The sequence below is a fragment of the Bombina bombina genome, chromosome 3 (assembly GCF_027579735.1).
Source record: "Bombina bombina isolate aBomBom1 chromosome 3, aBomBom1.pri, whole genome shotgun sequence".
In the NCBI taxonomy this organism is placed as follows: Eukaryota; Metazoa; Chordata; class Amphibia; order Anura; family Bombinatoridae; genus Bombina; species Bombina bombina.
The window spans coordinates 388,786,755-388,798,064 of record NC_069501.1 but is presented as its reverse complement, the minus strand read 5'-3'; the positions used below and the strand labels follow the sequence as shown (position 1 = coordinate 388,798,064).

Sequence of the window (11,310 nt, the reverse complement as noted above, 5' to 3'; positions counted from 1 at the left end):
AATCAGCAGCTAGCTCCAGTTCCTGAGCCTACTTAGGTATGCTTATCAACAATGGATACCAAGTGAACAAAGCAACAGCAGTAAAATGGAAAGCAGTTTAGAATTGCATATGCTCTATCTGAATCATGATATTTTAATTTTGACTTTAATGTAATTGTGTTTTAATGTTTCTTTAATGACATTTAAATCAACACATTTAGTAAAAATGTGATATGGTTCTAATTGTTTTTTTTTCTTTACTTTTAACAGGTAAAGATGAATTTTAAGTACATAGTTGCAGTGTCCATTTTAATAGCATCTGCCTATGCACGAAGGTAAAATAAAAATACAAGGAAAGAACTATCAAAACTATTTATTTTAGATATGAATATTTTATCTCAGAGAACCTACTAAATATTCAAAAGAGATACTAAATTCTTAAAAATGCAATGGTCATATTTCCATATGTGGTAATAATTTTGTGACATAAAGCTATCAAAAATGTGTCTAATGTAAAGTGCTATCTGCTTCCATTTTCCATCCAGTACATATACACATTACATTATATGAGAGCACAAAAATGTAGTAAGATGTTAAAAGGAAGTTAGAAGGAATAAAGGCGGTTTATTATTATTTATTATTTATTATCGGTTATTTGTAGAGTGCCAACAGATTCCGCAGCGCTATAAACAAAGGGGGAGTACAACAAAACAATTATATGGTAGAGGGCCCTTCCAAGAGTTGCACTTTTGTAGTCAGCTCTTAAGAAGGTGATCCACAAACAGCTGGACTATTAGGCTTACATGCCAAGAGGGTTCAGGGGATTGCAGTGGAGGAGAGGAACTGGTATTAGGAAAGGTTAGCGTAGGTTGTATGCGTCCCTGAACAGTAGAGTCTTTAGGGAGCACTTGAAGCTTTTAAAACTAGAAGAGAGTCTTATGGAGCGAGGCAGAGAGTTCCACAAGATGGGAGCCAGTCTGGAGAAGTCCTGTAAACGGGAGTGTGATGAGGTGACAAGAGAGGAGGAGAGTAGGAGGTCATGAGCAGAGCGAAGGGGACGGGAGGGAGAGTATCTGGAGACAAGGTCTGAGATGTAGGGGGGAGCAGTGCAGTTGAGGGCTTTGTATGTCAGAGTGAGGGTTTTGTGTTTGATCCTAGAGGCAAGAGGAAGCCAGTGAAGGGATTGGCAGAGAGGCACAGCAGATGAAGAGCGACGTGTAAGGAAGATGAGTCTGGCAGAGGCATTCATTATGGATTGTAAAGGAGCTAGGCGGCAGGTGGGGAGACCAGAGAGGACAGAGTTGCAGTAATCAAGGCGGGAAAGAATGAGAGAGTGGATTAAAATCTTAGTTGTGTCTTGTGTAAGGAAGTGTCTAATTTTAGAGATGTTTTTAAGGTGAAAGAGGCAGGCTTTAGCCAATGACTGAATGTGAGGAGTGAAGTCGAATGTGACCCCGAGACATTGGGCGTGCGGGGTAGGGGTAATGATGGAGTTGTCGACAGTTATAGAGATATTGGGGGTGGAGATTTTGGAAGAAGGGGGGAAAATGAGGAGCTCAGTTTTGGAGAGATTTAGCTTGAGGTAGTGAGAGGACATCCAGGAAGAGATGTGAGAAAGACAGTTAGTGACACGGGTTAGCAAGGAAGGAGAAAGTTCTGGTGCAGAGAAGTAGATTTGGGTGTCATCGGCATACAAATGATATTGGAAACCGTGGGACTTAATTAGGGATCCTAGTGATGACGTATAGATTGAGAAGAGAAGGGGACCGAGGACAGAGCCTTGCGGTACTCCGACAGAAAGTGGTGACGGGGCAGAGGAGGCCCCAGAGAAGGCTACACTGAAGGTACGGTTTGACAGATAGGAAGAGAGCCACGAAAGGGCTATGTCACAGATGCCGAAGGATTGGATGGTTTGGAGCAGAAGAGGGTGGTCGACAGTGTCAAAGGCTGTGGACAGATCAAGGAGGATAAGCAGAGAGAAGTGGCCTTTTGATTTAGCTGTAAGTAGGTCGTTGGTGACCTTAACAATAGCTGTCTCTGTGGAGTGATAGGGACAAAATCCAGATTGCAGCGGGTCAAGAAGGGAGTTTAACGTAAGGAAATGGGATAGGCGTGCATATACTAGTTTTTCGAGAAGCTTTGAAGCAAGAGGGAGGAGGGAAATTGGGCAGTAGTTGGATGGGGAGGTAGGATCAAGGGAAGGTTTTTTCAGGATAGGTGTGACCAGCACATGTTTCATTGATGAGGGAAATGTACCAGTGCTCAGGGAGAGGTTGAAAATGTGTGTTAGTATAGGGGTAAGGGTAGCAGAGAGAGAGGGGAGTAGCTGTGAGGGGATAGGGTCAAGGGGACAGGTAGTGAGGTGAGAGTGCAGTATAAGTGCTGAAACTTCATCCTCAGTAACAGGGGAGAATGAACTAAGTTTCAGGTTATGAGGGTTGTGGTTGGGTGAGAGTATTTGAGGGGGGGGGAGAATGGAATTGTGTTGATAGCTGATTTCATGTCTGATGGAGTCGATTTTGTTAATGAAGTGACTGGCAAAGTCTTGGGCTGACAGAGAAGTTGTATTAGGAAGTGGGGGAGGGCGGAGGAGAGTATTGAAAGTGGAGAACAGACGTTTTGGGTTTGAAGAAAGATTAGAGATAAGGGTAGAGAAGTAGTGTTGCTTGTGGAGATTAAGGGCAGAGTAGTAGGAGTTCAAGATGAATTTGTAATGAAGAAAATCATCAGAACTCCGTGATTTTCTCCAGTGCCGTTCAGCAGTACGGGAACATCTGCAAAGGTACCATGTCAGAGGAGTATGCCAGGGCTGGGGATGAGTGTGTGATTTCCTAGCAGTGGTAAGAGGGGCGAGATTGTCAAGGACGGATATAAGGGTGGAATTATAGTGGCAGATAGATTGTTCAGGGCAGGAAAAGGTGGAGAAGGATGAGAGGAGTGGTTGAAGGGAATTAGCAAGTTGTTGCTGATCTAAAGACCTAATGCTTCTGTGAAGTTTGGTGTGAGGAGTAGAAGGCGGGAGAGTTGTAGGAAGGGATGAAATGTTGCAGGTAAGGAGATGGTGGTCAGACAGAGGAAAAGGGGAGTTTGAGAAGTTTGAGAGAGTGCATCGATAGCTAAAGATTAGGTCAAGGGAGTGACCGTCTTTGTGAGTGGGAGAATCAGTCCATTGTGACAGACCGAAGGAGGAAGTGAGTTGCAGAAGTTGTTTAGCAGATGAGGCAGTGGGATTGTTAAGGGGGATGTTGAAGTCGCCAAGAATGAGGGCAGGGGTGTCAGAGGAAAGGAAGTAGGGTAGCCAGGCAGCCAAGTGATCTAGAAATTGAGTTGCGGAGCCAGGGGGTCGGTATATGACTGCAACACGTACAGAGAGAGGGGAGAATAAGCGAATCATGTGGGTTTCGAATGAGGGAAAAGTGAGGGAAGAGATAGGGTGTATTTGTTGAAAGGTGCAACGAGAGGAAAGTAAAATACCTACACCACCTCCTTGTCTATTACCAGAACTAGGAGTGTGGCTGAAGTGGAGACCCCCATGTGACAGAGCAGCAGTGGATGCTGTGTCTAGGGGAGAGAGCCAGGTTTCTGTTAGGGCCAGAAGGTTGAGGGCACGGGAGATGAAGAGGTCATGTATAGAAGTGATTTTGTTGCAAACAGAGCGAGAGTTCCAGAGTGCACAGGTGAAAGGGGTAGTGGCTTTAGATGCAAGAGGAATGTGAGAAAGGTGTGCAGAGTTTTGTTTTCTGAGTCTATGGGATGGTACACATGGATGTGCATGGCTTGTCAGTGGTTGGGAACCGGGATTAGGGGAGATGTTACCAGCAGTAAGTAGAAGCAAGAGGGAGAGTGACATGAGATGAGATACAGATTTGCAGTAGTGAGACTGCTTTTGAGATGGGCTGGAGGGGGTAGAGAGAGTGTTTAGGAATAGGTAGAGTTCATGAGTAGAAAAGTAAGGTGAGTTTAGGAGAGATGGGCTAATGAACAGTGCAGATGGAGAGGGAGAAGGAGTAATTGAATAGTGTAGTTTGTTATAGAGACAAAGGTTAGCAAAAAGGAATATGAATATATTGAGCATTTTTACAGAGTTGGGAACCAGTTAAAGACACAGAATTACTGTAACAACTGCATAAGGGAACAAAAGGTATATGAAACATAATACACTGCTCAAAAAAATAAAGGGAACACTAAAATAACACATCCTAGATCTGAATGAATAAAATATTCTAATTAAATACTTTGTTCTTTACATAGTTGAATGTGCTGACAACAAAATCACACAAAAATAAAAAAATGGAAATCAAAATTTTCAACCCATGGAGGTCTGGATTTGGAGTCACACTCAAAATTAAAGTGGAAAAACACACTACAGGCAGATCCAACTTTGATGTAATGTCCTTAAAACAAGTCAAAATGAGGCTCAGTAGTGTGTGTGGCCTCCACGTGCCTGTATGACCTCCCTACAACGCCTGTGCATGCTCCTGATGAGGTGGCGGATGGTCTCCTGAGGGATCTCCTCCCAGACCTGGACTAAAGCATCCACCAACTCCTGGACAGTCTGTGGTGCAAAGTGAAGTTGGTGGATGGAGCGAGACATGATGTCCCAGATGTGCTCAATTGGATTCAGGTCTGGGGAACAGGAGGGCCAGTCCATAGCATCAATGCCTTCATCTTGCAGGAACTGCTGACACACTCCAGCCACATGAGGTCTAGCATTGTCTTGCATTAGGAGGAACCCAGGGCCAACCGCACCAGCATATGGTCTCACAAGGGGTCTGAGGATCTCATCTTGATACCTAATGGCAGTCAGGCTACCTCTGGCGAGCACATGGAGGGCTGTTCGGCCCCTCAAAGAAATGCCACCCCACACCATTACTGACACACTGCCAAACTGGCCATGCTGGAGGATGTTGCAGGCAGCAGAACGTTCTCCACGGCGTCTCCAGACTGTCACGTCTGTCAAATGTGCTCAGTGTGCCCCTGCTTTCATCTGTGAAGAGCACAGGGCGCCAGTGGCGAATTTGCCAATCTTGGTGTTCTCTGGCAAATGTCAAACGTCCTGCACGGTGTTGGACTGTAAGCACAACCCCCACCTGTTGACGTTGGGTCCTCATACCACCCTCATGGAGTCTGTTTCTGACCGTTTGAGCAGACACATGCACATTTGTGGCCTGCTGGAGGTCATTTTGCAGGGCTCTGGCAGTGCTCCTCCTGTTCCTCCTTGCACAAAGGCGGAGGTAGCGGTCCTGCTGCTGGGTTGTTGCCCTCCTACGGCCTCCTCCACGTCTCCTGATGTACTGGCCTGTCTCCTGGTAGCGCCTCCATGCTCTGGACACTACGCTGACAGACACAGCAATCCTTCTTGCCACAGCTCGCACTGATGTGCCATCCTGGATGAGCTGCACTACCTGAGCCACTTGTGTGGGTTGTAGACTCCGTCTCATGCTACCACTAGAGTGCAAGCACCACCAGCATTCAAAAGTGACCATAACATCAGCCAGAAAGCATAGGAACTGAGAAGTGGTCTGTGGTCACCACCTGCAGAACCACTCCTTTATTGGGGGTGTCTTGCTAATTGCCTATAATTTCCACCTGTTGTCTATCCCATTTGCACAACAGCATGTGAAATTGATTGTCACTCAGTGTTGCTTCCTAAGTGGACAGTTTGATTTCACAGAAGTGTGATTGACTTGGAGATACATTGTGTTGTTTAAGTGTTCCCTTTATTTTTTTGAGCAGTGTATAATAAAAGTACTGTGTATTCTATGGGGTTAAGGGAATGGAAGGACGTGCTGATCAGTGTTTGCACCTATCATTTCAGGAGAGTTAAAGTTGTGTGGGAGACTATCTATAAATGAGGAAGTGAGCTTGGGGTGGGTGGGGTAAGGGGTAGGGTGGGAGGGAAGCTGTTTCCCAGAAGGCTACCTGTAGAAAGTTATGTTTCAATTGCAGGAGTTAAGTGAGAAGGTCTGATTTTTTCTGTGTTCTTAAACTGTGTAAAGGGAGAGAGATAAAGTGGTTAATGATGGACCAGAGAAAGTGTGTTAAAATGAGTGGGAGGGTACATTTATGGACATTTTAAGCTAAGGGTCAGTCATGCAGAAACCAAAAAACACATCAAAAAACAAAATATTACAAAGATAAGACAGACATATAAGGGTGAAATAAAACCATTAGACAAATAGACAGATAAATGTACAACAGCTGCTTAAACTATGCAAATTATGACTAGCACAGCCTGTAATATATACATTTAAAGTAAAAACAAAACAAAAGGAATTATCACTAAATATACAAACACATACAATAAACAACTTAGCAGGTAAAATATAAAGAAGCTGTTTCCTAGAAGGCTACCTGTAGAAAGTTATGTGTCAATTGCAGAAGTTAAGTGAGAAGGTCTGATTTTTTCTGTGTTCTTAAACTGTAGAAAGTTATGTGTCAATTGCAGGAGTTAAGTGAGAAGGTCTGATTTTTTCTGTGTTCTTAAACTGTAGAAAGTTATATGTCAATTGCAGAAGTTCTGATTTTTTCTGTGTTCTTAAACTGTAGAAAGTTATGTGTCAATTGCAGGAGTTAAGTGAGAAGGTCTGATTTTTTCTGTGTTCTTAAACTGTAGAAAGTTATGTGTCAATTGCAGGAGTTAAGTGAGAAGGTCTGATTTTTTCTGTGTTCTTAAACTGTAGAAAGTTATGTGTCAATTGCAGGAGTTAAGTGAGAAGGTCTGATTTTTTCTGTGTTCTTAAACTGTGTAAAGGGAGAGAGATAAAGTGGTTAATGATGGTCCAGAGAAAGCGGTTTGAACAAGGGCGTTAAATTTTTATTTCCATATTTTACTTAAGAATAAAAAGAACATTTTCTTCTATGTGAAGAACATTGGAAGTGAAATATTCAAAAGTACCTTCGGGTTTAGCGCAGTTGGTTAGTGCATATCAGGTTTCGCTCGTGTGCTAACTTTTTACTTTCAACTTGTAAAAGAAAGCTAAGCCACTCACATAAAAAACGTACTTCCAGCAGTGTGCACTTGAACAGGATAGCTAAATAGTGAGAGAGAGAGAGAGAAATAATCAGTTTTTATTAACTTAAACTAATTTGGTACAAATACAAATGCCTAAATACCCAATTTAACCCCTTAAGGACTAAGCATTTCAGACAAAAACGTTCCCAAAAGACAAGTGCATTTTTGGTATCACTACATTTAAACAGAAATAGAGCATTTTTTTATATTTACCTATCAAAATTATATCTTTTTTTAGTAGACAACTCAAATATTAATCTATACCCATTTTGGTATATTTCATGCCACCATTTCACCAACAAATGGGATCAAATAAAAAAATCGTTAGCTTTTTTACAATTTTAGGTTTCTCACTGAAATTATTTACAAACAGCTTGTGCAATCATGGCACAAATCGTTGTAAATGCTTCTCTTAGATCCCCTTTGTTCAGAAATAGCAGACATCTATGACTTTGGCATTGCTTTTGTTAATTAGAAAGCTGCTAAATTCTGCTATGCACCTCACTTGTATTATGCCCAGCAGTGAAGAGGTTAATTAGGTAGCTTGTAGGGTTAATTTTAGCTTTAGTGTACAGGTTACCCTCCCACCTGATACATCCCCCCCCTGTTCCCCCCTGATTCCCCACTAATGCCTCTAAAACAGCTCTCTTCCCTCTCCCACCACAAAATGTTCACCCCCATCTTAAGTACTGGCAGTACTAAAATAAAAGGCTTTTTTTTATATATATATATATATATATTTATTTATATTTTTAAATATCTTTTTTGCAGTGTAGAATCCGCCCTTACCCCCAACCTCCCTGATCCCACCGAACAGCTCTCTAACCCTCCACCCTCTACCTATTAGACACAATCTTAGGTACTGGCAGCTGTCTGCCAGTACCCAGTTTGACCTCATTTTTATTTATTTCACCCATTTGTAGTGTAGCTGCCCCCACTTAATACCATACCCCCCTCCTCTTCCCAGATCCCTTTCCCTCAACGGATCCCACATAGGATCTCCCTCATTGCCCCTCCTCCCTCCTTCCCCCTCACTAATGCAGCTTTTTTCCCCCCTTGTCTGTAGTGTGGCGTAGCGGTCCCACCTGCTCTTGCCCTCCTCCTGCCCCCTCCAGCGATGGACCGCCCACCCACCTACCTCCTTAAACAATCTGCACCACTTCTGTCCAATACAGAAAGGGCCACAGTGTGGCCCTCTCTGCATCAGTAAATCTGCAACTCTATTTCAGCAGTGCCCAATGTACCCCATGTGATCTCGCTATTTTTAGTGACATTGTGGCAGAGAGAAGCCCAGGACTGCAGCGACATACAGGGTTCGGCGCTGGTTGTTAAGGGGTTAAAAAATGTAACTGCTTTTTTATAAGCAATTACTGATGTCTGTTATTTGCTCAGTGGTACTACAGACTAAGCAAAAGCCATCAGAGCACCAGGTGTGTGTTTATCTGTCCTAATTAGGTAGAACTGTGCTTTCAGAAAATAAAATATATTTTAAAAAACAATAAGTAGTTTAATCTTAAAATGTTAAAGTCATAACATTAGTTTACCAATCTGATTTATTTATTTATTTTTAGTGAAGAGAACGACATACAGTCTCTGAGTCAGAGGGATGTTTTAGAAGAAGAATCACTGAGGGAAATCAGAGGTATAGGAGGAGCCCTCCTAAGTGCTGGTAAATAAGCTTTAAAAGGCTTGGCTAAAGGATTGGCTGAGCATTTTGCGAATGGGAAGAGAACAGCTGAAGAACATGAAATGATGAAAAGACTGGAAGCCGCAGTGCGTGATCTAGATTCATTGGATCATCCAGAGGAAGCTTCTGAAAGGGAAACCAGAGGCTTCAATCAAGAAGAAAAAGAGAAACGCATTATAGGGCCAGTATTAGGTATGGTTGGTAGTGCACTTGGAGGTTTACTTAAAAAGATTGGATAATTAAAGCCAGAAAAACTTTGCTATCATGAATATTTGTAAAATGAAGCCAATCAGATAACATATAATAAAACATAAATAAAGCACAAAAAAACTATTTAAACAAAATGCATGTTCTCTATTCTGCTATTAAATAAAAATCATATGAGCAAAACTTGTTTATCATTTGAAATTATCATTAGCATTTCTGCTTAATATTTATGTAGTAAAGTTTATCTAATGATTTTTCTACAAAAGCCAACATAAAATCTATGGAAATATTTGTAGATAATAATTATATAATATTCTCTACAGGATTGTGTTTCACTCCAACATGTCGCTACCTGGATAACTAGTTAATCAAACAATAAGAAGCATATGATATTTATTTACATGATTTTCATGCACCCTATTTTCTTATGCACACTTGTTCCTCTAATCTTAATATAAAAACAATGTAACAAACATGACCAAAATGTTGATAATTAAGAAGCTATACTAAAAATTAGCAAAAAATTTAGGACAGAAAAATATATTAACATTTTCATTGATTTTCAACATTGTTTAATTAGTATTTATCTCTTAAAAGCCCATTTATACCTATAGTGAGTTGCATTTTTTTTTCGGTTTTCACAGCTTTTGTTCAATTTTAAATCTCTGGAGGAAATCTCGGAGTTCTGCTGACTTTCTTCACTATAAGTTCATCTTGAACTCTTACTATTCTGCCCTTAAAGGGACACTGAACCCAAATGTTTTCTTTTGTGCATAACATTTTAAACAACTTTCTTATTTACTCCTATTATAAAATTTGATTTATTCTCTTGGTATCTTTATTTGAAATGCAAGAATGTGAGTTTAGATGCCGGCCCATTTTTGGTGAACAACCTGGGTTGTCCTTGCTGATTGGTGGATAAATTCATCCACCAATAAAAAAAAGTATTGTCCAGAGTCCTGAACCAAAAAAAAAGTTTGCATGCCTTCTTTTTCAAATAAAGATAGCAAGAGAATGAAGAAAAACCGACAATAGGAGTAAATAAAAATGTTGCTTAAAATTGCATGCTCTATCTGAACCACAAAATAAAAAATTTGGGTTCAGTGTCCCTTTAATCTATACAAGCAACATTACTTCTCTACTCTTATCTCTACTCTTTCTTCAAACCCAAAACGTCTGTTTTCCACTTTCAATACTCTTCTCCACCCACCTCCCACCACAACTTTTCTCTCAGCTAAAGATTTTGCAAGCTACTTAAAAAACAAAATCGACTCCATCAGAAATGAAATCAGCTCTCAACATACTACTGGTCTCCCACCCCCTCAAAAGCTCACAATCACCCAAAACCCACATAGTCTCCTCAACCCCATCCTCTCACAACTACTCCCCTCCCTCTCATCTACCCTTACCCCTATACTCATACACATCTTCAACCTCTCCCTCAGCACTGGTATAGTTCCCACATCTCTTAAACATGCATTAGTCACACTATCCTAAAAAAACCTTCGCTGGATCCAATATCCCCATCCAACTTCTGCCCTATTTCCCTACTCCCTTTTGCCTCAAAGCTTCTTAAAAAGCTAGTATATGCACGTCTATCCCATTTCCTTACATTAAACTCCCTCCTTGATCCACTGCAATCTGGAATTCACCCATTAACTTAACAGAGACAGCAATTGTTAAGGTTACCAACTACCTACTTACAGAAAAATCCAAAGGCCACTTCTCTCTTCTTATCCTCCTTGATCTGTCTGCAGCCTTTGATACTGTTGACCACCCTCTTTTGCTCCATGCCATCCAATCCTTCGTTATCTGCGACACAGTTCTCTCTTGGTTCTCTTCCTATCTGTCTAACCATACCTTTAGTGTAGCCTTCTCTGGGGCATCCTCTACCCCGTTACCTCTTTCTGTTGGAGTACAGAAAGGCTCTGTCCTCTGTCCCCTTCTCTTCCCAATCTACACGTCCTCTTTAGGTTCCTTAATAAAGCCCCACGGGTTTAACTATCATTTGTATGCCGATGATACCCACATCTACCTCTCTGCACCAGAACTATCTCTTTCTTTGCTAACCCACGCCACTAACTGTCTCTCTCAGATCTCATCTTGGATTTCCTCTCACTACCTCAAGCTAAATCTCTCCAAAACTGAGCTCCTTATTTTCCACCCTTCTTCCAAAGTCTCCACCCCTCATGTCTCTATAATGGTTGATAATTCCATCATTACCCCAACCTCACATGCCTGATGTTTTGGGGTCACACTTGACACATATCTTTCATTCACTCCTCACATTCAGTCCTTGGCTAAAACCTGCTGCTTCCACCTTAAAAACATTGCTAAAATCAGACATTTCCTTATAGAAGACACAACTAAGATTTTAATCCACTGTCTCATCCTTTCCCGCCTCGACTACTGCAACCCCATC

At 41.5% G+C, this 11,310-nt stretch overlaps 1 pseudogene; it reads left to right on the top strand.

Annotated features, from left to right (window-relative positions):
* The first annotated feature begins 255 nt into the window (after positions 1-255).
* Positions 256-9,025, top strand: LOC128653329 (bombinin-like peptides 2; annotated as a pseudogene).
* The last annotated feature ends 2,285 nt before the right edge of the window (positions 9,026-11,310 follow it).